Consider the following 8,345-nt stretch of genomic DNA (forward strand, 5'->3'; position numbering starts at 1 on the left):
CAAGTTCGGGTGGAGCCAGGATTCGACCCTGGGGATGTCTGCCACGAGCCTCGTTTCTCCACAACCCTGCCTGCCTAGGCTGGATCCTGACGTAGAGGAGGAGGGATCCACTTTTCTTATTGATGGAAAGAGAAGGGCCACTCATCTTTGCTAAGGACCTGCTAAGTGCAAAGTGCCGTCATAACGCCTTCTCATTCAATATTTGTGCCAAGCCTGTGAGATCCCCACTGTTATCCATCTTACAGATGAAGGCAGTCTTTAGACGTGGCCCTGGCCCAACCCTGAGAATGTGGGAGGACTCGCAGAAGAGGAGCTCCCAACCCGAGAGCCGTCGTTTGCTTCCACCCAAATGCCCCTGACTGGGCAAGATATGATGAGTGAATCACTAAATGGACGCATAGCATGACACCATTAAAAACCCACAGTTCCCCTCTAAACACGTGCCCAGAGAAAGGTCTAGAAAGATAGACGTTTTAGGGTTGGTCTCAGTCCTTCCTTCCTCACAGCTCCTGCCTCATCTCCAAATGCCTGCGTTAGGGCAAGTCTGTAGCTCTGGCCTCTCTGCTTCTCATCTTCCTTCTCCAATCTGCCCCCATTACTCACTTCATTACTGGTTCCTGCCCGAACTGCCCACTTCCTTTGTCTGAGCACCCAAGACCTTCTCCTGGCACCCATCTGCTGCCTGGCCTTTGCTCTTCAGCCCCATCTGTCACTCTGCTGCTTTCGGAGGAGCCCTGTTCTTGCTGGGCGGCCTCCCCTCATCCTCTTTTGGCCCCCCACCCCCACCCCCCGCTCAGGCCACACCCCTCCCTTTCAGGGCAAGGAGAGGGGGGACGAATGTCTGCAGAGCGCTCCCTGCATCCCAGCCTTGCGTGAGAGCCTTCACTCATCCCAGCTCCTCCAAAGAGCCCTGACTGTTAATCTTGTCTCCATTCTACAGATGAGAAAACTCAGTCTCAGATGCGACTAAACGGCTTCACACAGCTGCCAAGTGTCAGAGTTGGGATTGCAAACACCCATCTCCCAGGTCTGTGCTCTTAATAGTCATTGAGCACCTACTGTGTGCACACTGTGTCAACTGCGGGCCCCCTAGACGCCCACTCTGCGAACGGCCCCTCCCCGGGAGGATGGTGCCACGCGGACCTCCCCTCTCCCGTGCTCCTCCGCCAGCCCTCACATCTGCTGCTCTCGTGTTGACACTTCCTCAGCGACGCGGGACGGTGACGTCACTCTTTCATGTCTGTGTGCACACGCATGCCTTATCTCCCCCGCTGGACTGTAAACGCTGGGCCGGAGGGGACGTGCCTGCTGTTTCTTCCATATCTCCTTCTGTCCCTAGCAGCCTCTCGGGCATGCACGTGGCAATCCTTTTTGAAGGAATGCATAAAATGAGGAGTAAACGGTGACGTTGACCACTAGGGCTGAATTTCAATTAGGCCCAAATGCCTTTATAGGGCGACCACAGTGCTTGGTGCTGAGTACTTCATGAAACTCTTCATTTCATCCTCCCCGGGGCCCAGTAGGACTGGAGGACGCTCAGAGAGACCAAACGACTTGCTCAGCATCGCCCAGCAGGTGGCTGGGCAGGGAGCTGAAGGCTGGCTGAGCTGACTTCCCTCACAGGGGTCAGGGGACCATCGGACTTTCCTATTTATCGTGAGGGTCTCAGGCAGCGCCGTTCCATAGAAATATCATACGAAACACATTTGTAACTTTAAGTTTTCTGGTAGCCATGTTAAAAAAGTAAAAAGAAACAGGTAAAATTGATTTTAATAATATATTTTATTAGCCCAGTATATCCAAAATATGTGATCAGTACAAAAATTATTAGAGAGATATTTTACCCTATTTTCGTTGTTGTTCTCCATCTTGGAAATCTCGCGTGGACTTGCACTCTGGGCACCTGTCCACTGGCACTCGCTGCATTCTCAGTGCTCGAAAGCCAGGTGTGGCTTGTGGCCCCGTCCTGGACAGCGAGTCTGGGGCAAGATGTGATAACTTCCAAAGCCCAGCTGAGCAAGTCCCTCTGGAATGCGGCCTGTTGGAGCTGTGTGTTATTTCCCTGGCTCACGTCCCTCGCAGCCCTGGGGGCCTGAGGCAGCACCAGTGGCTGGACCCAGTGTCAGTAGTCATGTAGTCGTTTGTGTGCCCGGCAGGGTCAGACCTGGCATCAGGCGTGGCGAGGGGGCTTCCTCTGGGCCAAAGAAAGTGTGGACCGAGAGCACTGCCTCCAGCCCACCTCCTCCTGGAGGTCCACCCAGGTTGACTTAGAAAATGAGATCAGAGCCCAGTGGGTGGTGGCCTTCACAGGCGTCCGTGAGGCTGTCACATTGGGTCCCTGGATCTGGAAGGTCACATCAATTCTGTGTCCTCTGTACACCGGGCTCACTCCAAAGGCTCCCATCCTGGACACAGCAGTTTTCCAGGGCTGAGGAGGGAGGCTGGCTGGCTGGCTGGCTGGCTGGCTGGCAGGGGGTGGCTGGAGCTTGGGTTTCTTTGGAGAAGTGTTGCTTCTCCCTGAGTCAGGGCTTCCATTACAGGCGGGAAGCTGCTGATGTCAGCGGACAGCACATACCTCCAAGCTGTCTGTGGGATGCTGCCTGGAGCAGCCCCGGGAGGGGCGCACTCCCAGCGTCTGCTTATCATTTCAGTGGATGCTGTTTGCTGGCAGCTGAGGGTAATTACGGGGCTCCGTCCTGCAGGACGGGTCTGCGCATGTGTCTCGCAGGGCTGGTGGCCCGGCTGGGGCAGCCAAGCGAGCGGTGCTGTCTGCTGCTCACTGAGATGTGAAGCGCTGGGACTCCGGGCAGGGCCTCCATTCCTGCATCCTGATGCCTGGGAGGAAAATGCCAAATCTGTTTGAGATGGAGACATTACCCCCTCCCAGGGCCTGCGGGATGATGCCATCTGTGGGCGGTCCTGGCGGCACTGACCTCCTGTCTCCAGCCACAAACACTGCCCCCAGGATGTCTTGTCCCCGGCAGTCCCTGTTCTTGTTCTCATCCCTCTTGCTTTGTTCTCGCTCCTCAGAGTCTTTTCGTTTCTCTCTATCCTCCTGTCTTCACCCTCAATGCACTGGCTCCAGCCTCCTCTAGTCTTCCCATCCTCCTTCTTTTCTGGGCTCTTCTAGGCTGCTCCTGCATGCCTCATTCAAGTCCTATTTTGTTGCTGGGAAGGCCTCAGTACTGGGTTGAAGAGTGTTGTCGTCCCCCTCAATCCACGTCTACCTGGAACCTCAGAATGGGACCTTGTTTGGAAATAAGGTCTTTACAGATGTAATCAAGTTAAGACGAGGTCGTTAGGGTGGGTCCTAATCCATTAGGACTAGTGTCCTTGTAGGAAAAGGGTAATTTGGATGCAGAGACACAGACATATAGGGAAGACATTGGAGTGATGCATATGAAAGTCAAGGCAACCACAAAAGCTAGAAGAGGCAGGAAGGATCCTCCCCTAGACCTTCAGATGGAGTCTGGCCCTGCCAACACCTTGATCTTGGACTTCCAGCCCCCAGAACTGTGAGAGAAGCCATATCTGTTGTTTAAACCATGCAGCTTGTGGCCCTTCGTTGCAGCAGCCCCAGGACACTCATCCAGGCCCCTTCACCAGGCTGGACCCCAGAACAACAAGAGAATCCTCCCAGCCAACCCTGCTCTGGGGGGCACCTCCGCGCCTCAGCAGGCTGTCCCTGAAATTCCACTCAGTCTGCAGAAGACCCCAGCTCACAAGCATTTTCGGGGATAATGGTCTTCAGGGTTCCAAAGGATTTCCTCGAGCCCGCCAGATGCTGATCACAGCCAAGCCACAACCCCACCCTTGACAAGTGTTGCAATCAATGCTCGACTCCTGACGTTGTTTTCGGGAGGTTAGTCGGGCAGCAGAGGGCGGGGCGGACAAGAGCAGGCAGACAAGAGGGCGTTACTGCAACAGTACTGACTGACGCCATCACCGCCTAAATCGGTGACAGTGTGGTAGAGGGAACAGGTCCTGGGAGCCATACTGGCAGAATGGGGTAACGCCAGCAGAGCAGGGAGGTCTCAGGAGGGCGCGTGGTCGTGGTCTTGTGCAGGGGCAGTTCAAGTGATCTGGGCAGCCAGCAGTGGTCAGTGGGGAAGGCTGTGTGGCAGGATGATTTGTAACCATCTGAGTTGGAGTCTTGACTCTGCTGTGACCACAGATGGGGTCCTGGACCCCAGGCTCCTTGTATGTGAAGTGGACGTGATGTGGCCCATCTCCCAGGGCCCTGGGAGAGTGAGAATCAGGAGGATGGTAAGCCCTCCGGCATCCTATTGTTGTTCTCTGTTATTGTTAGAATTCCAGAACATGTTGCAGCTACAGACTGGGTTGATCTGCAAAAAGCAGAGGAAAGAGGAGCAAAAGGCCGCCGGCAGCTCTCAGGGGGATGTTCAAGGAAGGGCAGCCAATATAGAGATGGACGCAGGTCAGCACAACCAGCTGCCACAGTGAAAGACAGGTGTAAGGAGAAGGAGGAGATCTCCAGGAGGAGAACGGAGGAGGGCCCTGAGACAGAGCAAGCAAACTGGGAGAGAGCAGTTTTAGCAGCAGCAGCCAGCACAGGGAGTTATGGAAGGATGGGAGTGGAGACACATATGCACACATGCACACACACATGCACACACACACATGTGCACAGGCAGCAGGCTTGACTGTTGACCGTGTCAGAGCAGGCTGCCAGCAAAGAGAAGGTGAGCCCAGGGCTGCAGCTGGAGGGGCTGGCAGGGGTCAAGCAAAGGTGTGTGTATTTCATGATGGGAGAGAGGGCGTGGGGTGGGAGTTGGACTAGAGATGCAGGAGGAAGGGGGGTGCTGGGAGCTTGGATGGGGGTCCACCTTGGAAAGCAGGAGGGTGGCCAGTCCAGAGACTGGTGGGCAGGAGAGAGGATGAGACAAGACGTTCTGGAGCTGCGGGAGGAGAGGGTGCATGGGGGAGGTGCTCACTCTGGCTATGGTCTTTAAAGAGAAGCTGGAGACAAGGTCATCTACAGGGTGTTCGTGGGAGATGGGGGCTGCACTCAGGGTCACACGAGGAGATTAATGGGGAATGGCTGGGAGCAGCGGAGCTGGGCCGAATTGGAATCTACACAATCTATGCTGTCCCAGCAAAGACCTGTGACCTACAAACCGAGTGGATGAGGCAAGGCTCAGGACAAGGGTTGGCTGGCCTATGTCCAAGGGGCTGAGAGCCTGGGTGTCATTGGGACGGGCTGGAAGTGGCCCCGCTCCCACTCTCCTCGCCTGTTTTGGTCCCAGGCTGCTGACGGAGAGATGGGGGCTGAGCTCTGAGGGGAGTGCAGGTCAGCACTGTCTGTGTATGTGCGAGTTTGCCCACACGCACTGTCTATGTGTGTGTGGAGTTTGCACAAAAAGGTGCTGGAGGGATGGTCACCCCCTTGTCGTCACGTCTGGGGGGTGGTGTCTGGTGATTTTTCTTTTCCTTCTTTTCTCTTTTGTGCTTTTAAATTTAGTTTACAACCACCATGCTGTGTTTTTTCCAAAAACAATAAAGCAGTTAAAAGCTCCTCCACAGCGCCCGTGGTTGGGATTGAGCTGGAAGCTGGAGCCTTTCTGCTTGCACTGATTGTCACACGTTCTGTTGGAGCCTCCCAGGTCTTCGGGTGGAAGGGAACTTGAAGAGGGGGGCAGTTGGCATCACCTGAATGCAACCGCCCCCAAGTCCTTGCCAGCTGAAAATGCCCCCTCCTGGGAAATAGGTGTCCGTGGGTGGGAACTCCGCCTCCTCTCTGCCGTACCTGCTAACCTGCCTGGCTCTTCTCCTGCCACGTGGCCTCTGAACCTCACTCATTCTTGCTCATCCTTGGACTTCCACCTTTTCCTCTTCTCTCTTGTCAGCATTAACAGCACCTCCCAGTCAAAGGACATTCCTGCTCATAAGCTCACATGCTCTGGCGGTCTCCTCCTGTGACCCCTTGACCCTCTCTAGCTCACTGCCCTGATTCCTCTGCTTCCTGCAGTTTCTGATTCAATCCGTCTGGGGTGGGGTCTGAGCACTGGGATTTGATAAGAGCTCTGCATGTGATCCTTACATGCAGCGAAGGTGGAGATCCACCAAGCTCACAGCCTTCCAGAAATTTCACCCATCCTCATTGCCTTAATCAATGATATGCTGCTAAGTGTTTAATAATCAGCTCTGGGGGATGGAGACAAAAAGCCCTGTGTTATATCGTTTGCCAGTTTCCGTGGTATAAATATTCCCACCATGGCCAATTTCAATCTGACAACATGAAATTTACCAGCTGGCACAATCCCTGATATCTTCACCATGAGGAGGCATCTCCCTGTGGCCTGGCTCTACTCCGAGCTGGCTCACCTATCCCTCTGGAGCCTGGTGAGGCGATGAATGGAAAATGGCGTTGATATTTATTGCTGAGGGGAGGGATAAGGGCACTTGCACCGAGGGACTGTGGGGGGCAGGCATGGGCTCCCCCACTTTGGTTTTATGAAGCAGTTTAATTATGTCATTTAATCCTCTTCATAGCCATAGACAGAGCAAGAAATTATCTCTACTTCATCTAGGAGAATATTAAGACGCAGGTCTAAAGTGATGTGGCCAAGACCATACAGCAAATGTGTTATAGAGCTGGATCCGGGGCTCAGGGGCTCTGAGCACCAGCCCAGGGCACCCCCACTTCTCAAGGATGTCTCCTAAACTGGTGGCTGGTTGATCCTGTTGCCCAGTCCTGCCGTGACCCATGCCCGCATTTCCAAACCCTCTGTTCAGGATGTGAAGGCTGGCCCTTAGTGGCTATTCTGCCACCTTCCTCTGTTGTGGCATTTCCCAGACTTCTCTGCCACTCAGGTTTGGCCAATCAGGTGGATTCTTGGGGATCTGGAAGTGGGAAGTGATATAGAGGCCACGCTTCTGCTCTTTTCTCTTGGCACGCTTAGGGGTGGACACACTGAGTAGCGTTCCCAGAGCTGGTCACTGGCTGGGGGTGTTGAGAGGCAGAATGAGGGTCGTCTATTTTTTGGCCAGTGTGAATCCAGCAGGTGTGGCAGGTCACAGGGCTTGCTGAGTTTTGGATTGTTCCAGGTGTTCTGAAGCCAGAGGTTCTAGAGATATCCTCTTAGTCTCCCACCTTCTTGAAGTTGGGGGCCAGTGTGGTAGTGTCTTGGGAATCACCTGGAAGCCTAGGTAGAGCTTACTCCTCCAGCCTGTCTGAGGAGTTTGTAAGCCCCGAATTTCATCCTCTGCTGAAACTAGTCGGAGTGGCTTCTGTTCTCTCCATCCGAACCCTGATGGATACACTTTCTAACATTTGTCACCTCAAATCCTATGTCCTGTGACCTTCATTCAACCTGAGACCTCCAGCTCCCCAGGCTATGTCCATATTGTTTCATCTAGTGGGATCTGATGGTATGTATTAAAAAAATGTAGAGTCTGAGCTGGGGCCTAGAAATCTTTTTGATAGGTCCTCTTAACCTCCTAACACTTCTGGAACAGTGCAATAACTCAACATCACAAAGAACGCAGAATAAGAAGAGCTGCCCCTGTGCTGAGCGACCTCGGAAGCCAAGCAGGACGGACAGCAAAGCTGCACCCTAACGTTCACCCACTTCGCTCATGGGAGCCAGAGTGCTCTCACTCTGAGCCTCCCTCCTTGAACTTTACACATGATCTTAGCCACGGAGGTCATGGACAGCTGGAAGGAAGACATAGAAATGAGAGTGGATGCTGAGGGCAGGCACGCAGACAGCAGTGAGCCACGACAGTTGACAGGGAGGGAGGAAACTGAGAAGGAAGTGCAAGGCTGCGGAAGCACAGCCGGGGAGGGAGGAGGGGCTGGGGCCACACGTGTGACCACCCCACCCCCATGGACCCCGAGGCCATCAGCTCCTGGGCTCCTTCTGACATGCTGCTGATGCCCACGACTCAGCCTCATCAAGGACAGGATAAAGTCTGTCGGGTGCGTACAGCTGGGGAAGCACTGTGCTCCTTATAAAAATGTGTAAGATGTACCAGGCTGTGAGGACAATGCATGAATTTCTTTCTTTTATTCACTCACCCTTAACAATGCGATAGCATATTTAAAAGATTCTCCACATCAGTGGTTGCTTTAAAATATATTTTTTAATCAAGTAATATGTGCTTACTGAAAAATTTTAAAAAGTGAAAGCAAGAAATAAGAATTGTCTCTAAACCTGTGATCCAGAGAAAGTCATTGTCACCCTATCAGAGACTCCCTCCCAGCCTCTTCTGTGTCTGTCCATCTCCTCTGTCTCTGTCTCAGGCTCGGTCGGTGTCTATATCTGGGTTGCTGTCTCTCGCCATGCGAATATACATTAAAATTTTAAAAACAAGTAATGATG

The sequence above is a fragment of the Ceratotherium simum genome, chromosome 16 (assembly GCF_057802395.1).
Source record: "Ceratotherium simum simum isolate JZ-2026a chromosome 16, ASM5780239v1, whole genome shotgun sequence".
NCBI classification, from domain to species: Eukaryota; Metazoa; Chordata; class Mammalia; order Perissodactyla; family Rhinocerotidae; genus Ceratotherium; species Ceratotherium simum.